At 57.4% G+C, this 13558-nt stretch overlaps 2 long non-coding RNA genes across 2 annotated transcripts; one reads left to right on the top strand and one right to left on the bottom strand.

The window, feature by feature from the left end:
• Positions 1-3815: 3815 nt before the first annotated feature.
• Positions 3816-10869, top strand: LOC117975253 (uncharacterized). Its single transcript, XR_004665517.2, has 2 exons — positions 3816-5481; positions 8771-10869. It is a non-coding gene; the product is annotated as an uncharacterized LOC117975253 (long non-coding RNA).
• LOC117975252 (uncharacterized) lies at positions 7449-12683 on the bottom strand. The gene is made up of 3 exons (XR_004665516.3): positions 12134-12683; positions 10355-10813; positions 7449-9572 (listed from the first exon to the last, which is right to left on the bottom strand). It is a non-coding gene; the product is annotated as an uncharacterized LOC117975252 (long non-coding RNA).
• Between the last annotated feature and the right edge of the window lie 875 nt (positions 12684-13558).

Below are 13558 nucleotides of genomic sequence, written 5' to 3' on the forward strand. Positions count from 1 at the left end.
AGAGGGGCAGAGAAGTCAGACCAGCAGAGGAAAGATGACAAAGCCACCTGCAGGGGAGAGCGGGGGCAGCCGGCCTCCTCTTCCTGGCACCCTCTCTTTTCTTGCCTTTTCTGTCGTTAAACTTTCCTGGTTTTCCTCCCATGTCTCTGGACACCCCTTGGGCCCGCTTGCCAGCTCCTCTGCCTTCTTGTTTAAACAGCATCCCTTCCCACACCGTAGCCTGCTGGATAGAGTCCTGGGGCCCTAAGATGGGACAGGATGGTGACACCTGGCAGGAAGGGGCGATGTCCCTACACACAGCTCCAGCTCCAGAGTGGAGGCTCAGGGATTTTGCCCAGGGGAGGGTAAAAGTGAGGGCTCCGGGTCTCTTCCCAAGGAAACTAACTTCATCTGCAGCACAGTATGGAGAAGTTGAAGCCCAAGGATGCTCTCAGGAACAGTGGAGGTGTGGCGGAAGGCGCCAGTGGACAGCAGATTCCTGGAGATGTGGGCCGTACCGCAGGCTGGCTAGTTTGCAGGTTCGGGCTGTGGGCTGTTTCTTGGAATAGGAGCGGCATGTGGGCAGGGCAGAGCCTCCAAGGCACCTGCTACAGCAGCAGCAGCCTTCACAGGGCAGGCTGGAGTGCCTGTGGAATGAGGGCATGGTGCCTGCGGCTCGGGTGTGCACAGTGGAGATGGGAGGGAGATAGTGTCTGGGCCAGGAAGACGGAGGTGAAGCCGTCTCCTCTATTTCACTCATTAAAAATAACTCTGGGTCTCAGTTCCTCTGCAGCCAACCAGTCTTGGTGCCTTGGGTAGTTGGGTGTCTGGGGTCTAAATGAGCCTCTGCTTTCTGCAGACCTAGCCCTGGGGCTCAGCAGAGCGGAGGCCCCACAGTTCATGCCGACTGTGCCTTGCGTGGGCTGGGGCAGAGGGAAGCCAACCAGAGGCCCTTCAGCCACACGGGGTGTGTGGTGTTCCATCCAACCTGCACCCAGCTGCCCGGACACGGCTCTGACGTGGGCTGAGTCCACACGGGGTGTGTGGGGTTCCATCCAGCCTGCACCCAGCTGCCCGGACACGGCTCTGACGTGGGCTGAGTCCACACGGGGTGTGTGGGGTTCCATCCAGCCTGCACCCAGCTGCCCGGACACGGCTCTGACGTGGGCTGAGTCCACTCAGGGGTCCTTTGTGCCAATCCGTTGTACAGGCAAGGGTGCCTGCTCCCCTTGCCCAGCATGGCCCCACCCACCTGCACAAGAAGGCCCAGGCTCCCTGTGCCCTGGCTCTGTGCCCCCCAGGCCCTGTCCACCCTGCAGCCATGCCACATGATCCATGGTGCACTTGTTTCCGGCTCTGTGCCCCACCAAATGGCCCACCAGCCCAGAGGAAACCCAGGGCCACGTATTCCAAATCGTGATGGGGTGAGCCTGTGGTGCTGTCGAGACCCTGGAAAAATCCCCTGGGGTGGGGTCCTACCCTCGGTCTCCACCCCACCTGGCTGCTGACATCGTGGGGGTCCTGCCCCTTCCCCACTCCGCTGTGAGCCGCCCACCCGCTCCTTCCACCTGCCTGAGTCTTGAGTCACGACACTTTGCAGAATTAAGTTACTTCGCCACTGGCTCTCCACTTGAAAGTAACCTCTCTAATTGCTCATTTGGGGACCTGACCTGACCCTCTCTTGCCTGGGGCCTGAGGCTGTGATGTTAGCAGGAATCCAGCGTCTATGTCCCCGTGTCCTGTCTACACGCGTACACATAGCCCAAGGTGTCCTTCCTGCCACAGGCGCAGTTCTCATTAGGGTCCTGCTGCAGGGCCGCTGGCTCTCCAGTTACCGCTGGGCTGGGTGGAGCTACAGCACTGGGGGAAGATTTTCTCATTTTGCACTTCGGGACCCACACTCATCCACACTGTGCTGATAACACGGAGCAGAGGGAAGGGCACAGGCCCCGTGCCCACACTCAGGGGTGTGGCACCAGTGGGGCACCTGTGCAGGCTATGGGACCCGCAGGGAGTGACCATCTGGGGGTGGCTGCCCAGCCCGGCACTTGCTGCCATGTAGGGGGAGTGGCCAGGTCTGCTGCGTGTCCCCTGGTTCAAAGAATCCAGGGACCCCTGCCATCAGCGAGGTCTTCCGATTGTCTCCAATGGACCACGCAGTGTTTCTTCACCCACCTCTCCCCCGCCTCGGCCCCCTTCTCTGGCCTCTGCCCAGGCTGACCTGGGTGGACCGTGGCCCTCGAGGGGACCCGTGTGGACCACGGCAGCCGAGGCTGCAGAGCCCTGGGTTTAAACAGAGCAGGGATGGGACGCGGCCCCCCACCCCGAGAAGCCACATTAGAATCCGTGTTGGTCAGTCCATTCGAGCCGCTGAAACAAAACCACAGAATGGGTGGCTTAGAAACAACAGAAATGTATTTTTCACCATTCTAGAGGCTGGCAGAGTCAGCATCTGATGAGGGCCACTTCCTGGTTCATGGACGACGCCTTCTGACTACATCGTTGCATGGTGGAAGGGATTGGGGGCTTCCTAGGGTCCCTTTTGGAAGGGCACTAACCCCAGAAAAAGCGCTCAGTCCTCATGACCTCATCACCTCCCAGAGTTCCCACCTCCTGACACCATCACCTTGGGGGTTAGCATTTCCACAGATGCGTCTGGGGAGATACAAGCATTCAGACCATAGCTGGGTCCCTGGTGACAGCCGCCTGGGGCCTGCTGGGTTTGAACCTCAGGGACAAGGTGGGCCCTGGACCCTCTGTAACCCAGGTTCAGCGGCTCACCACTCAAAAGCCAGACATGAGGGCCAAGGGGTGGTGGGAGGGAAAGCAGCTTTCATCGGAAAGCCAACAAGCCAAGAAGATGAACTGGTGTTCTAAAGCACCATCTTAAATGTTAAAATGTGCCACGGGGAGCTGGGAAACGTGACACGGGAGCCACACGGAGTGCAGGGCCTGTGTGTCTCACCCCAGTGGCTGTCTTGGGTGGACGGAGGTCTGGATGGTGCCATGTTGACTTGGGCCCGGTGGTGGTGGACGTTGGTCATGACTTCCCCTAAGCAGCAGAGTCCACAATGGGGGCTCAGTGCCCGGTTTATTTTGAGATCAGCCTCTGCAATTTCTTAAGCAAGAATCTAATTAGATGAGTGTGCATTGCTACAGGGGAGTGTCCGGAGAGGGAAGGAATCGGGGTGAGAGGGGAGGGAGGGAAGAAAAAGAGAGTGTGTGATTTTTAAAACTGAGGTCCCTGGTGTTAAATTAAGTTTAGCCTAAAGCTGCCTCCTTACATATTTTAAGTTCAGCCTAAAGGTTTCTTTGTACATAGAGAACTGAAACCTAACTGGATGTGTAAACAGACTACCCTACTCTCGTGCCAGCCACTGAGGTCTGCAAATGCCCAGCTGCAGCCAACCCAGCGGGCTCCATCCCAGCTGCAGCCAACCCAGCGGGCTCCGTCCCAGCTGCAGCCAACCCGGCAGGCTCCGTCCCAGCCGCAGCCGACCCAGCAGGCTCCGTCCTCACTCCCTTTTCTGTGGTCATTTTCCTTTTTTTCTGTCCATAAATCTTCTTCCACCATGTGGCTGCCTTGGAGCCTCTGAGCCTACTCTGGCTCTGCACATGACCCAATTCACAACTTGTTCTTTGCTCAATTAAACTCTGTTAAATTTAATTTGTCTAAGGTTTTTCTTTCGACACTAGTTACACTTCCACGCAGACAGGCTGCCTGTGTTACCTCCAGACCAAGTGAGAACATCGCCCTCCAGCAGCAGCAGGCCTCTCATCCATGGGTGACTTGGTCTGGGAAGCCATGTGTTCACTGCTGACCTCTGTCAACCAAAAATAAAATTCTAAGGCCCCCAACCAACTAATGGACCCCCCATCTCAGCCACAGGCATTCCAAAGTAAACCTAAAACAGTGATTCAGGCCCTGATGGGAAGGGGGTTCAGACATGCTTCATGATACCCTCCTCCCTTGGAATTTCTGGTGCAACTGACCAGCATTAACATTAAAACAGATTTTTAAGACTGACCAAAGACAGTCTTTGTAGCAATAAGATACCAAACTCCAGGCCGGGTGCGGTGGCTCACGCCTGTAATCCCAGCACTTTGGGGGGCCGAGGCAGGCAGATCACGAGGTCAGGAGATCTCTACTAAAAATACAAAAAAATTAGCCGGGCATGGTGGCCGGTGCCTGTAATCCCAGGGATTGGGAGGCTGAGGCAGGAGAATTGTTTGAACTCAGGAGGCAGAGCTTGCAGTGAGCCAAGATCATGCCACCCACTCCAGCCTGGGCGACAGAGTGAGACTCCATCTCAAAAAAAAAAAAAAAAGATACCAAATTCCAACCCGAATCTAGTAAATCGTCACATGAGAGATAGCAGGCCCTGAAAGAAATCTAAGTATTTTACCCAAAAATCTGTTTCTTTATTTCTGGAATGGCCCTGCACAGCTGTCTCTTGTGGGGGAAATTTGCATTCTGTAGAGAATCCCGTGCCCTTTCCAGGTCTTTTCCAGAGTCTAGCATCTTTTAAAGGTCTGAATAGGAAATATTTGCCACCTTTTTCCTCTAAGGGTGGTCATCTGAGAGACTTATCTACGTAATAAGAACCTTGGTCTCCACAGCCTCTCATCTCAACCCATACATTCCTCTCTATTGATTCCAAGTCCTTCAATAATAACCTCACTCTTTCAACCAAGTGCCAATCAGAAAATCCTTGAACCCATCTATGACCTACTATAGCCACCCCCAACCCTGCTTCCAGTTGTCCCACCTTTCAGACTAAACCAATGTACACCTCACATGTATTAATTGATGTCTTATGTCTCCCTAAAACGTATAAAACCAAGCTGCAACCCAGCCTCCTTGGGTACATGTTCTCAGGACCTCCTGAGGCTGTGTCGTAGGTCATGGTCCTCACATTTGGCCCAGAATACATCTCTTCAAATATTTTAGAGTTTGGCATTTCTCATCAACACCTCTGAGCCTCCTAGAAGAAGCCGCCCCATGCAGTCCTGAGGTCTGAGCTGTTGCCTGAGCCCACAGGCAGAGCCATCTGCACCAGCAGAGAACTGCAGAGAATGCTGGAGGAATTTAAAATATGTAACCCCAAAATACATTTGCTTGACATAATTTGAAACAGCTGCCACAGGCCCCTGTAGAGAATCTCCATTAATGCAGCCAGGCCCCCTCTACTTTCTGTACCTTTCCCAGATTTGGGAGCGATTGAGAGTCTGACACTGTTAAGAGTCTGAAAAGAAACACTTCCCGTCTATCCTCTCCAAGGGAGGCTTCACCTCCATAACAAGGCTGCCTGTGCTAGCCAAGCCTCTTCCTTTCTCCGGCTGTTTCCCTGTCTTGCCACTGAGCCTGACTTTGCAGCATGACCTGTTTCTGGCAGTGCTTAGAGTCCTCAGCCTTCCTTGCTGTGCCTCAGGATGGTGTGGAAGCTTCCGTACCTCATCATTGGGTTGGATCTTCATTCTGAAGGCTCCCAGGCATACACGGTAAGTAAATAAATGTGTGTGCTTTTCTCCTCTTACTCAATCTGCCTCATGTCACTGACTTTCCAGTGAACGATTAGGGAACCAAGAGCCTGTGGTCCCACAACACCCCTTTGTCATAAGTGTGGGCTCTGCAAGCCAGCCCCAGGCTTCCCCAGATGTCAGGTGAATTAAATGAAGCTCACGGCGGCCCTTACTCCCAACGCTGTCCTCAGAGAGGGCGTCTGGGGCCTGCAGACCCACTGACAGCTGAGAGGGCACGCTGTGCTCCTGGCCACCTTCTCAGCCCCCTCCAAAGCCCACCTGGCGTCACTCTTGTATGTCAGCATCTCCCTGCCTGGCAAATGAGTGAAGTCACTGATAAAAGAGTTTCATTAATAATTATCCATTTCCCAGGAGCTTTTTTTTAAAATATATTTTTCCTCCCTGAAAGCCTTAAGATAAATGGCACGTCGACTGTGCCGGCTCCCGCTCCAGGGCTCTTTGTTAGGAGCGGGGCTGTTTATCAACCGCCAGTCACCTCGGCCCGGCACAGCAGGGAACAGCGGCTTCTCCCCACGATGTGCTCTGTCCAGGCTGCCCCCTTTCAGCTCAGAACGATGGAGCGTGTGTTTCTGCCCCGCGTCAGTGTGGGCTCCGTTCACCAGAAACCCCCTAGGTTCACAGTAGCCGGGAAACAGACCTTGGTATAGCTCTCATGCTACTCATGGGTGCATAACTGGAGTCATAAACAACTCCTTTATGAGGAGACACGGACCCATCCAGGGCCCGCATGGCTGCTGAACCTGCATCGGCCCAAACCAAACTCGTGATTCCTCCAAAACTTCTGTCCTCCTGCCTTCCCTCCAGAGAAGGTGGCGCCAACCTCCTCTGTGGCTCAAGCCTCCCAAACAGAAGTCACGAGGCCCCGTTCCGCTCCTGGACCCCACCCCGTCCACCTCCCAGCCAGGGGCCATGAGGCCCCGTCCCGCTCCTCGAACCCGCCCTGTCCGCCTCCCAGCCAGGAGTCATGTGGCCTCGTCCCGCTCCTCAAACCCGCCCTGTCCACCTCCCAGCCAGGAGTCATGAGGCCTCGTCCCGCTCCTCGATCCCGCCCTGTCTGCCTCCCAGCCAGGGGCCATGTGGCCCCGTCCCGCTCCTGCTCCTGGATCCCACCGCGTCCACCTCCCAGCCAGGAGTCATGTGGCCTCGTCCCGCTCCTGCTCCTGGATCCCACCCCGTCCACCTCCCAGCCAGGGGCCATGTGGCCCGGTCCCGCTCCTCGAACCCGCCCTGTCCACCTCCCAGCCAGGAGTCATGAGGCCCCGTCCCGCTCTTCGAACCCGCCCTGTCCGCCTCCCAGCCAGGGGCCATGTGGCCCGGTCCCGCTCCTCGAACCCGCCCTGTCCACCTCCCAGCCAGGAGTCATGAGGCCCCGTCCCGCTCTTCGAACCCGCCCTGTCCGCCTCCCAGCCAGGAGTCACGTGGCCTCGTCCCGCTCCTCGAACCCGCCCTGTCCACCTCCCAGCCAGGAGTCACGTGGCCTCGTCCCGCTCCTCGAACCTGCCCTGTCCACCTCCCAGCCAGGAGTCATGTGGCCCCGTCCCGCTCCTCAAACCCACCCCGTCCACCTCCCAGCCAGGAGTCATGTGGCCTCGTCCGGCTCCTCCAACCCGCCCTGTCCGCCTCCCAGCCAGGAGTCATGAGACCCGGTCCTGCTCCTAGATCCCACCCCGTCCACCTCCCAGCCAGGAGTCATGACACCCGGTCCTGCTCCTAGATCCCACCCCGTCCACCTCCCAGCCAGGAGTCATGAGGCCCCGTCCTGCTCCTCGAACCCGCCCTGTCCGCCTCCCAGCACACAGGCTCCTCAGATGTGTCCTGCCCTTCTTGTTCCTCTGTTTCTCCTGCCGGGCATGGCACGTGGCATGCAGTAGGTACTCAGTAAATACATTTTAGTGAAATGATGAATCCCCTAGGTTAGAAACTCGTCTAAGTTGTGAGGAGCTTTATTGGAAATCCCATAGGAAGGAGCTCGCTCTGTCCTGGGGAAAGGGGAGGTCTCCACATGGAGCCAGGCACCAGCCCCCTTGCACAGTGGCTCAAATAAACCTTCAGGGCCCTGGAGGCTCCCACTGCCAAGACCCTGGAGTGTCTTCCAGCCTCTGGCTGATGTCCTGCTCGTCCACCTGTGTACCCGGCTCCTTCCATGGAAAGCTCCCGAATGCACGGCCTGGAGTGGGCTTTCTCCTGACCAGCGAGCCACTTCACAGCTTCGTCGGACAGAGCACCACACGGAGTGGAGATTAGAGCGGAGGCAGGCAGGCAGGAGAGGGCTGAGGCTGCAGTGTGGTCTCTGGCTGCACCCCGGGACTGTCGGCTGAGGACCACAGCGGTCCCGCTTGCGTGAGAGCTCCGAGTATGTCCTGGGAATGGAGGTGACTGGGGCGGGAAGAGGAGAGTTTGTTTGGGAGCCTCATAGCTTTAAAGACACTGTTGACATCCTATGGTGTTGGCTACGTGGAGGAGTCGGGTCCGAGACTGTGAGGATGAGGGGGTCCAAGTGCCATGTCCTGGGAGCAGCTACCTGGGGGCTCACGAGATCCTTTGCAGGGGGCCGGGGCCTCCCCTTACTTTCTTGCCAGCACCGATGCTCTTGTTTCTGATATCAGCCCAGGGATCCCCCCGTGCCCCTGGTCTCTGAAGTTCAGGTAGGGCTCAGGCTACCCTGTGTACCCTCACACCATGGCAGGCACGTGTTCCAGGACAGGCAGTCGGAGTCACAGTGGCCAGGGCGAGGGAGCCACCCTCCAGGCACGCAGGGAGCCAGGCTTGTCCTGTGCACCCTCCCAGCTCTGGGTCCTGTCCCTCAGGGCCTCTGATTTGCTGGGCCGTTTGTGCTGCTGTGACTATTTGGTGGGCCCAAGTATGCTGGAGAAATTCTGGATGCCATCCATGACTAATAACTGGGCAGTGCACTTGCAGGATGCAGCAGCTCCTGGTGCCACGGCCGCCTCCCACACCAGCCCCTGGGGAGTGGAGAGGCCTCCGGGTGTTGCTTCTGCATGTGCTGTTCATGGACATGTGGCCTGGAAAGCAATTCAGGTTTGTTCTTGGTGAGCCTCGGAAGCTCCAGGCAGCCGCTAGAGTCTCAGATGTCGCCACCCACAGACCTCTTGGGTTTTGCCATCTTGGCATAAACAGCCTCGGTCCTGACCCCTGCCCTTTATTAAGCCCTCTTCAGTTAACCCGTCGTGTCCCTTCTGACTGCTGGGGGACTCCCACAGATACAAGCTGTCTCCTCCACTGGCAGGTGAATGCTGTGAGCGCGGGGCCCTGGTTCAGCAACAGAGACAGCGCTGGCACCTCAAGAGACTCAGTGACATTTGCTGAATGAGTGAATGGACAAACGATGCTTCAACTGCGCAGATGCCATCCGCTCTTTCAGGAGCCTGGTCTTCCCACTTTAGCGACCATCTGAATCACGTGGGAGGCTGCAGAGACGCAAGAACCTGGGTCTCTCACACTCCATATTCTGATCCCAGGGTCTGGGCTGGGACCTAGGAATTTGCATTTTTACCTAGGCTCTCATACAGGCTTCTAATCTGATAGATAAAGTCTTCAGGAAGTCAGCCTTTGATAGACAAGCGCTATCCTTGGAGAACAGTGTACACAAAGCTGAAAATAATTTCCCTTTCTGCCTCCTCCAAGGCTCAAGGCTCCTGAGAAACTGCTCGAAATTTTCTCAAAATGCTGCTCTATTTTCCACTCTCCTCCCCTCTCTGCATTCCATTCAGCCATCCCAAGAGGACCCACATGAGTTGCTGCTCCCTCGTTTCCTTATTCTGGAAACTCCTAAGACATCCTCTCTACATTGATGATTTTGCAGAGCTAATGAGAAACAATAAACATCTTCCAGAAAGAATTTCTCAGTGACTGCAAACAAGGAGTGAGATTTGCATTCGGTGGAGCTGTTTGCCCTGAATGTGGGGAGTTGGCAGTGTCAGAACTTGGCAGGGACCCTGAAGACATGGACAGGAGCAGATGGGATGTTTGACTTCACCTCCCTTTTGCTTCCCGATGCATTTCAGTGCAGGCCTGGTGTGCTGCACCAGCTGTGTGACAGAGGAGGAGATGAGGAGGAGGTTCTCGGGCACAGGAGGAGCGGGGCTGGGGTGAAAGCAGCCAGCCAAATGCGGGGGGTGCACTCAGCGGGGGAACCCAAAGTGTGTGGAGAAGAAAACAAAGTGCTCTCCAGGACCAGCCCTGCCCACGGCCTCCTGGCCCTCGGGGGACTCACAGAACTGGCTCAACAGGTGCACACAGATGTGCACACACATGGGCACACAATGCATATACACATATGCATGCACACACAGAGACCCAAGGACACAGACCCAGACATACATACATGAATGCATATGTGCAGACACGTGCATGCACACAGACAGACACACACACACACACATACACAGTACTGGAATCACCACCACCACCATGCCACCTGCTTAATCCTGTTCGAAAGGACTTTCCTTGGCCTCAAATTTTTCCACACCTGCCACACTCTGCAAACCTCCAAGAAGCCAGGTCCCCCACAATTGGACAATGTCTGGTTCCTCACAGGAAGCTGCCATCACACATCTGGACAGCTGTGGGGCTCACCTTCTGGGAAAGCCTGCTCTCTTGCTGCAGGGGGAGGACTCACCAGACCCCAGAGTGGGAGTGTAGGATCGTGAATGCTGCAGAGCCCACACAGTCTGATGTCCCGGCGGAGCAGGATCTGCTTCCTGGCTGGTGCAGCCACTGCCCAGCTCTCCTCTGCCCCTGCTCCACATGTGTGTTATCTGGGCTCTCTTGGAAGCAAGTGACAGAAAGGGGGCTTCACCAACGCCCTCACCTGAGCACCGTAAGAAGGGGCTGGCAGCATCAGGACAGGTCCAGGCTCAGCCCTGCCCTCAGACAGAAAGCAGCTCAGCGGTTCCCCAGCTCAGACTCCGCAGCCAAACTCAGTGTTCAAGACCCAGCTCTCCCGCTTTCAAGCTGTGCGGCTTTGGTGGCATTGCTTAACCTTTCTGGGTCCCGCTCTCCCCGTCTGTGAAACGATCATGGTGAGGTGCTGTGGGGCTCTGATGAGGTTGCCCACGCCAGTGCACACACAGCAGGACTTTGTGGACGGCTGGCACCGCCCGGGCGTCACCCTCACCCGGCCCTGGGCTTCAGCTCACCATCCTCATCTCAGGCCCCCTCCTGTGCGGCGGCAGAGACAGGGCTGCACGCAGCTTCCATGGGCCCTGGGCCCTTTTGCATTCGTGGGCTCCTTCCTCCATAAAATCACCTTTAAGCTTCTATTTTACAACTGGTACAAAGATGAATAGGTTAATATTTTATATTAAAATGCTTTCTTTGACCTAAGAGCTCATATTTTCTTCTAATTTTAAAAGAAATTAAAACATTTTTGTAGCCCTGGAAGTCCTCACGGCTCTTGCACTTTGCCTGTGTCCCTGATGGGGGAAGGCGGCCTGGAAATGGCCCTCAGAGAGCTCCTCTTAACTGAGCAACTGCGAGGCAAAGCCTCCCTTCCCCAGGGGTTTCAGAAAAAGGCCCGGGCACATTCTGATTGGACCAGCTTGGGTCACATGGCCATTCCTGAGCCAATCCCAGGACCACAGTATGAAATATGCTGATTGGGAGGCGTGGCTTCCCACCTCTGAATCACGTGCACCAAGTAGGGGTGACCTGGCAGAGAAATACAGAGACAGGCAGGTGAGTCCTGGACTGACCCTAGGGACATCTGTTGTCCCCCTCAGGACCACACAGCAGAGCATGATACGGTGCCTGTCCACAGCCCAGGGACCCTTTTCAGGGGGTGGCAGAGCTGGCTATCCGGAGAGGGGGCAGAAGGTCCAGTCTGGTGCACCGAGAGCTCCATCCCCTCACTGCAGCCCCGCCCAGAGCCCCAGGGCTGAGGCCAGACTTAACCGCTGGGACCCAGGCCTGCCCTGGGGCCACCTCCCAGGCCAGGCTCTGTTCCTCACTGGGGCACTGTCCCTGGGGGAGGCGGACACAAGGGCCCTTGTTGTTCCTGGAGGAGGAGGGGGCGGGGAGAGCTGTGCAGTCATTGTGGGCTGAGCCAGCACTCTCCATCCTCCCCAGTCACTCCCAGGCCTGGAAACTGCTCCTCAGCCTCTCCTCGGGGCAGGGGAGAGGGGGTCAGGGCTCCCCTGGACAGGGAGGCCCAGCATGGCCATTCCCGCTCACGTACCCACTGCACGATTAATGCGCATTGCAGCAATTTCCAGGCTGGCGCTCACGAACGGTGCCGCTAAGAGCACTTTCCGGTGAACACACATGCCCCTGTCTGTGGTGTAGACACCCCGGAGTGGAACTGCTGGGTCGGGGTAAGTGGATCTTCAGCTCTGGGCGACGCTGCCGGGCTGCTTCCCAAGTTCCAGATCCACCACACCCCCAGGGGGTTCCAGCCTGCAGCGGGGGCTGAGACCCACCGCTCTGCCGTGTGCATGAGAACACACACGGGCACATGCACACCTACGCGCATGTACACACATGCACTCACACGCACATGTTTCCTGAATTCACACACATGATATGTGGGCTGAGGCTGTGTACACACACATGCACATGTGCACACACAGGCACGCACCAAGTGTACACTCACATTTCCTAAGACCACACCCGATACGTGGCCCAGGACTGCGTACAGCCGGCATGTCTGCTTGCCTGGGCAAGAGCCACAGCCTCCTCCTGGCTCTCCTGCTGCCGCAGCTCCTGCACTCCACGGAGCCTCGCCTGGCCACACTCCCTGCACGGGGCAGCTCAGGAGCCTCGGCGTCTGGCAGGAGAGGCTGCAGGGGAGGGGCTGGCGGGTGGCTGGGGTCCCTGTAGTCCGGCTTTTTTCCCTCCTCACACACTGCTCTCTGCTCTCCGCTTGCCTGGCCCCAAGGCGAAGGGCCCAGGGGTCGCTGGTGAGGAGGGGCTGCAGCTGGGCTGTCCTGGGGGAGGGAAGGAGATTATAAAAGGCCCTCAGAGAGCTACACAAGGCGGCCTTGTTTGGGGAACAGCCTCCCCCGAGCCCAGGGTTCCCTCCCACGTGAGCAGGAAGGGGTGGCCCAGGACCTGTGGTCAGGAGGCCTGCACTGTGTGGCTGGGGTGGGGGTTACTGCGGGGCTATTTCTAGCTCCAGCCTCTGCCCTGCAACAGGGGGTATTGGGCGAAGCTGTTTGCAGTCTGAGGCATCCGGCCCCCTGGCCCTCCCTGCAGCTGTGACCTCACCAAAAACAGAGGCCACACTTCTCAGGGTAGGAGGGGCCAGAAGGCCCAGCTGTTAGGGTAGACAGCTGAGGTCTCAGCTCCCTGGGGAACCCGGGACAGAATGACCTTCCTCTACAAGCTTCTGTGGCTCCCCATTGATACGCAGGGGAGTCCATGCCTCTCCTCACCCGGGGTTCACTGCTATCACTGCCACCATCAGTCCTACCCCTCTACCCCCCACCCCCGCCACCTTGCCCTCCCTCTCTGGGCTGTGGCCTCGCCCACCTCCCTCTGTGTCCTGGTGGAGACCAGCACCCTCCCGGGGCAGGGCAGGAGGGCCGCCCTGTGTACCTCAGTGCCCAGAGTAGGACCCGACAGGGCCCTCACCCAGCAAAGACGGGCACAGTGAGTGCACAGGGTGAGGACGATGGCACCTACCCTCGGGCACACTGTAAGTAGCCATGCCTTCGAGCCTGGAAAGTGCTGACCACAGTTCCAAGGTGGTCAGGATGCAGTGGAGCTGACGGCCCTGGGGAGTCAGCTCAGCCCAGCCCAGCCAGCGACAGGCTCTGCCCTGAGGCCCGAGTTCAAATCCCCTCCAGGCTCCAGCTGGGGAGGGCAGCCCACTCAGCCTCCCTGGACCTCAGGGTCCTCGTCTGTGAAATGGGAGTGAAAGTCACGGCGGGTGAGCCCAGGAGGGCTGCTGTGAGGATGAATGAGGGACCAGCTCCTGGCACGATGCACACCCCGTCCAACCAGCACCGTCACAGGGCGTCAGCAACAAGGATGATTCCTCTTCCTCCCACCAAGGCGCAGAGGGCCTCTGAGTCAC

The sequence above is a fragment of the Pan paniscus genome, chromosome 10, assembly GCF_029289425.2.
Source record: "Pan paniscus chromosome 10, NHGRI_mPanPan1-v2.0_pri, whole genome shotgun sequence".
Classification (NCBI taxonomy): Eukaryota; Metazoa; Chordata; class Mammalia; order Primates; family Hominidae; genus Pan; species Pan paniscus.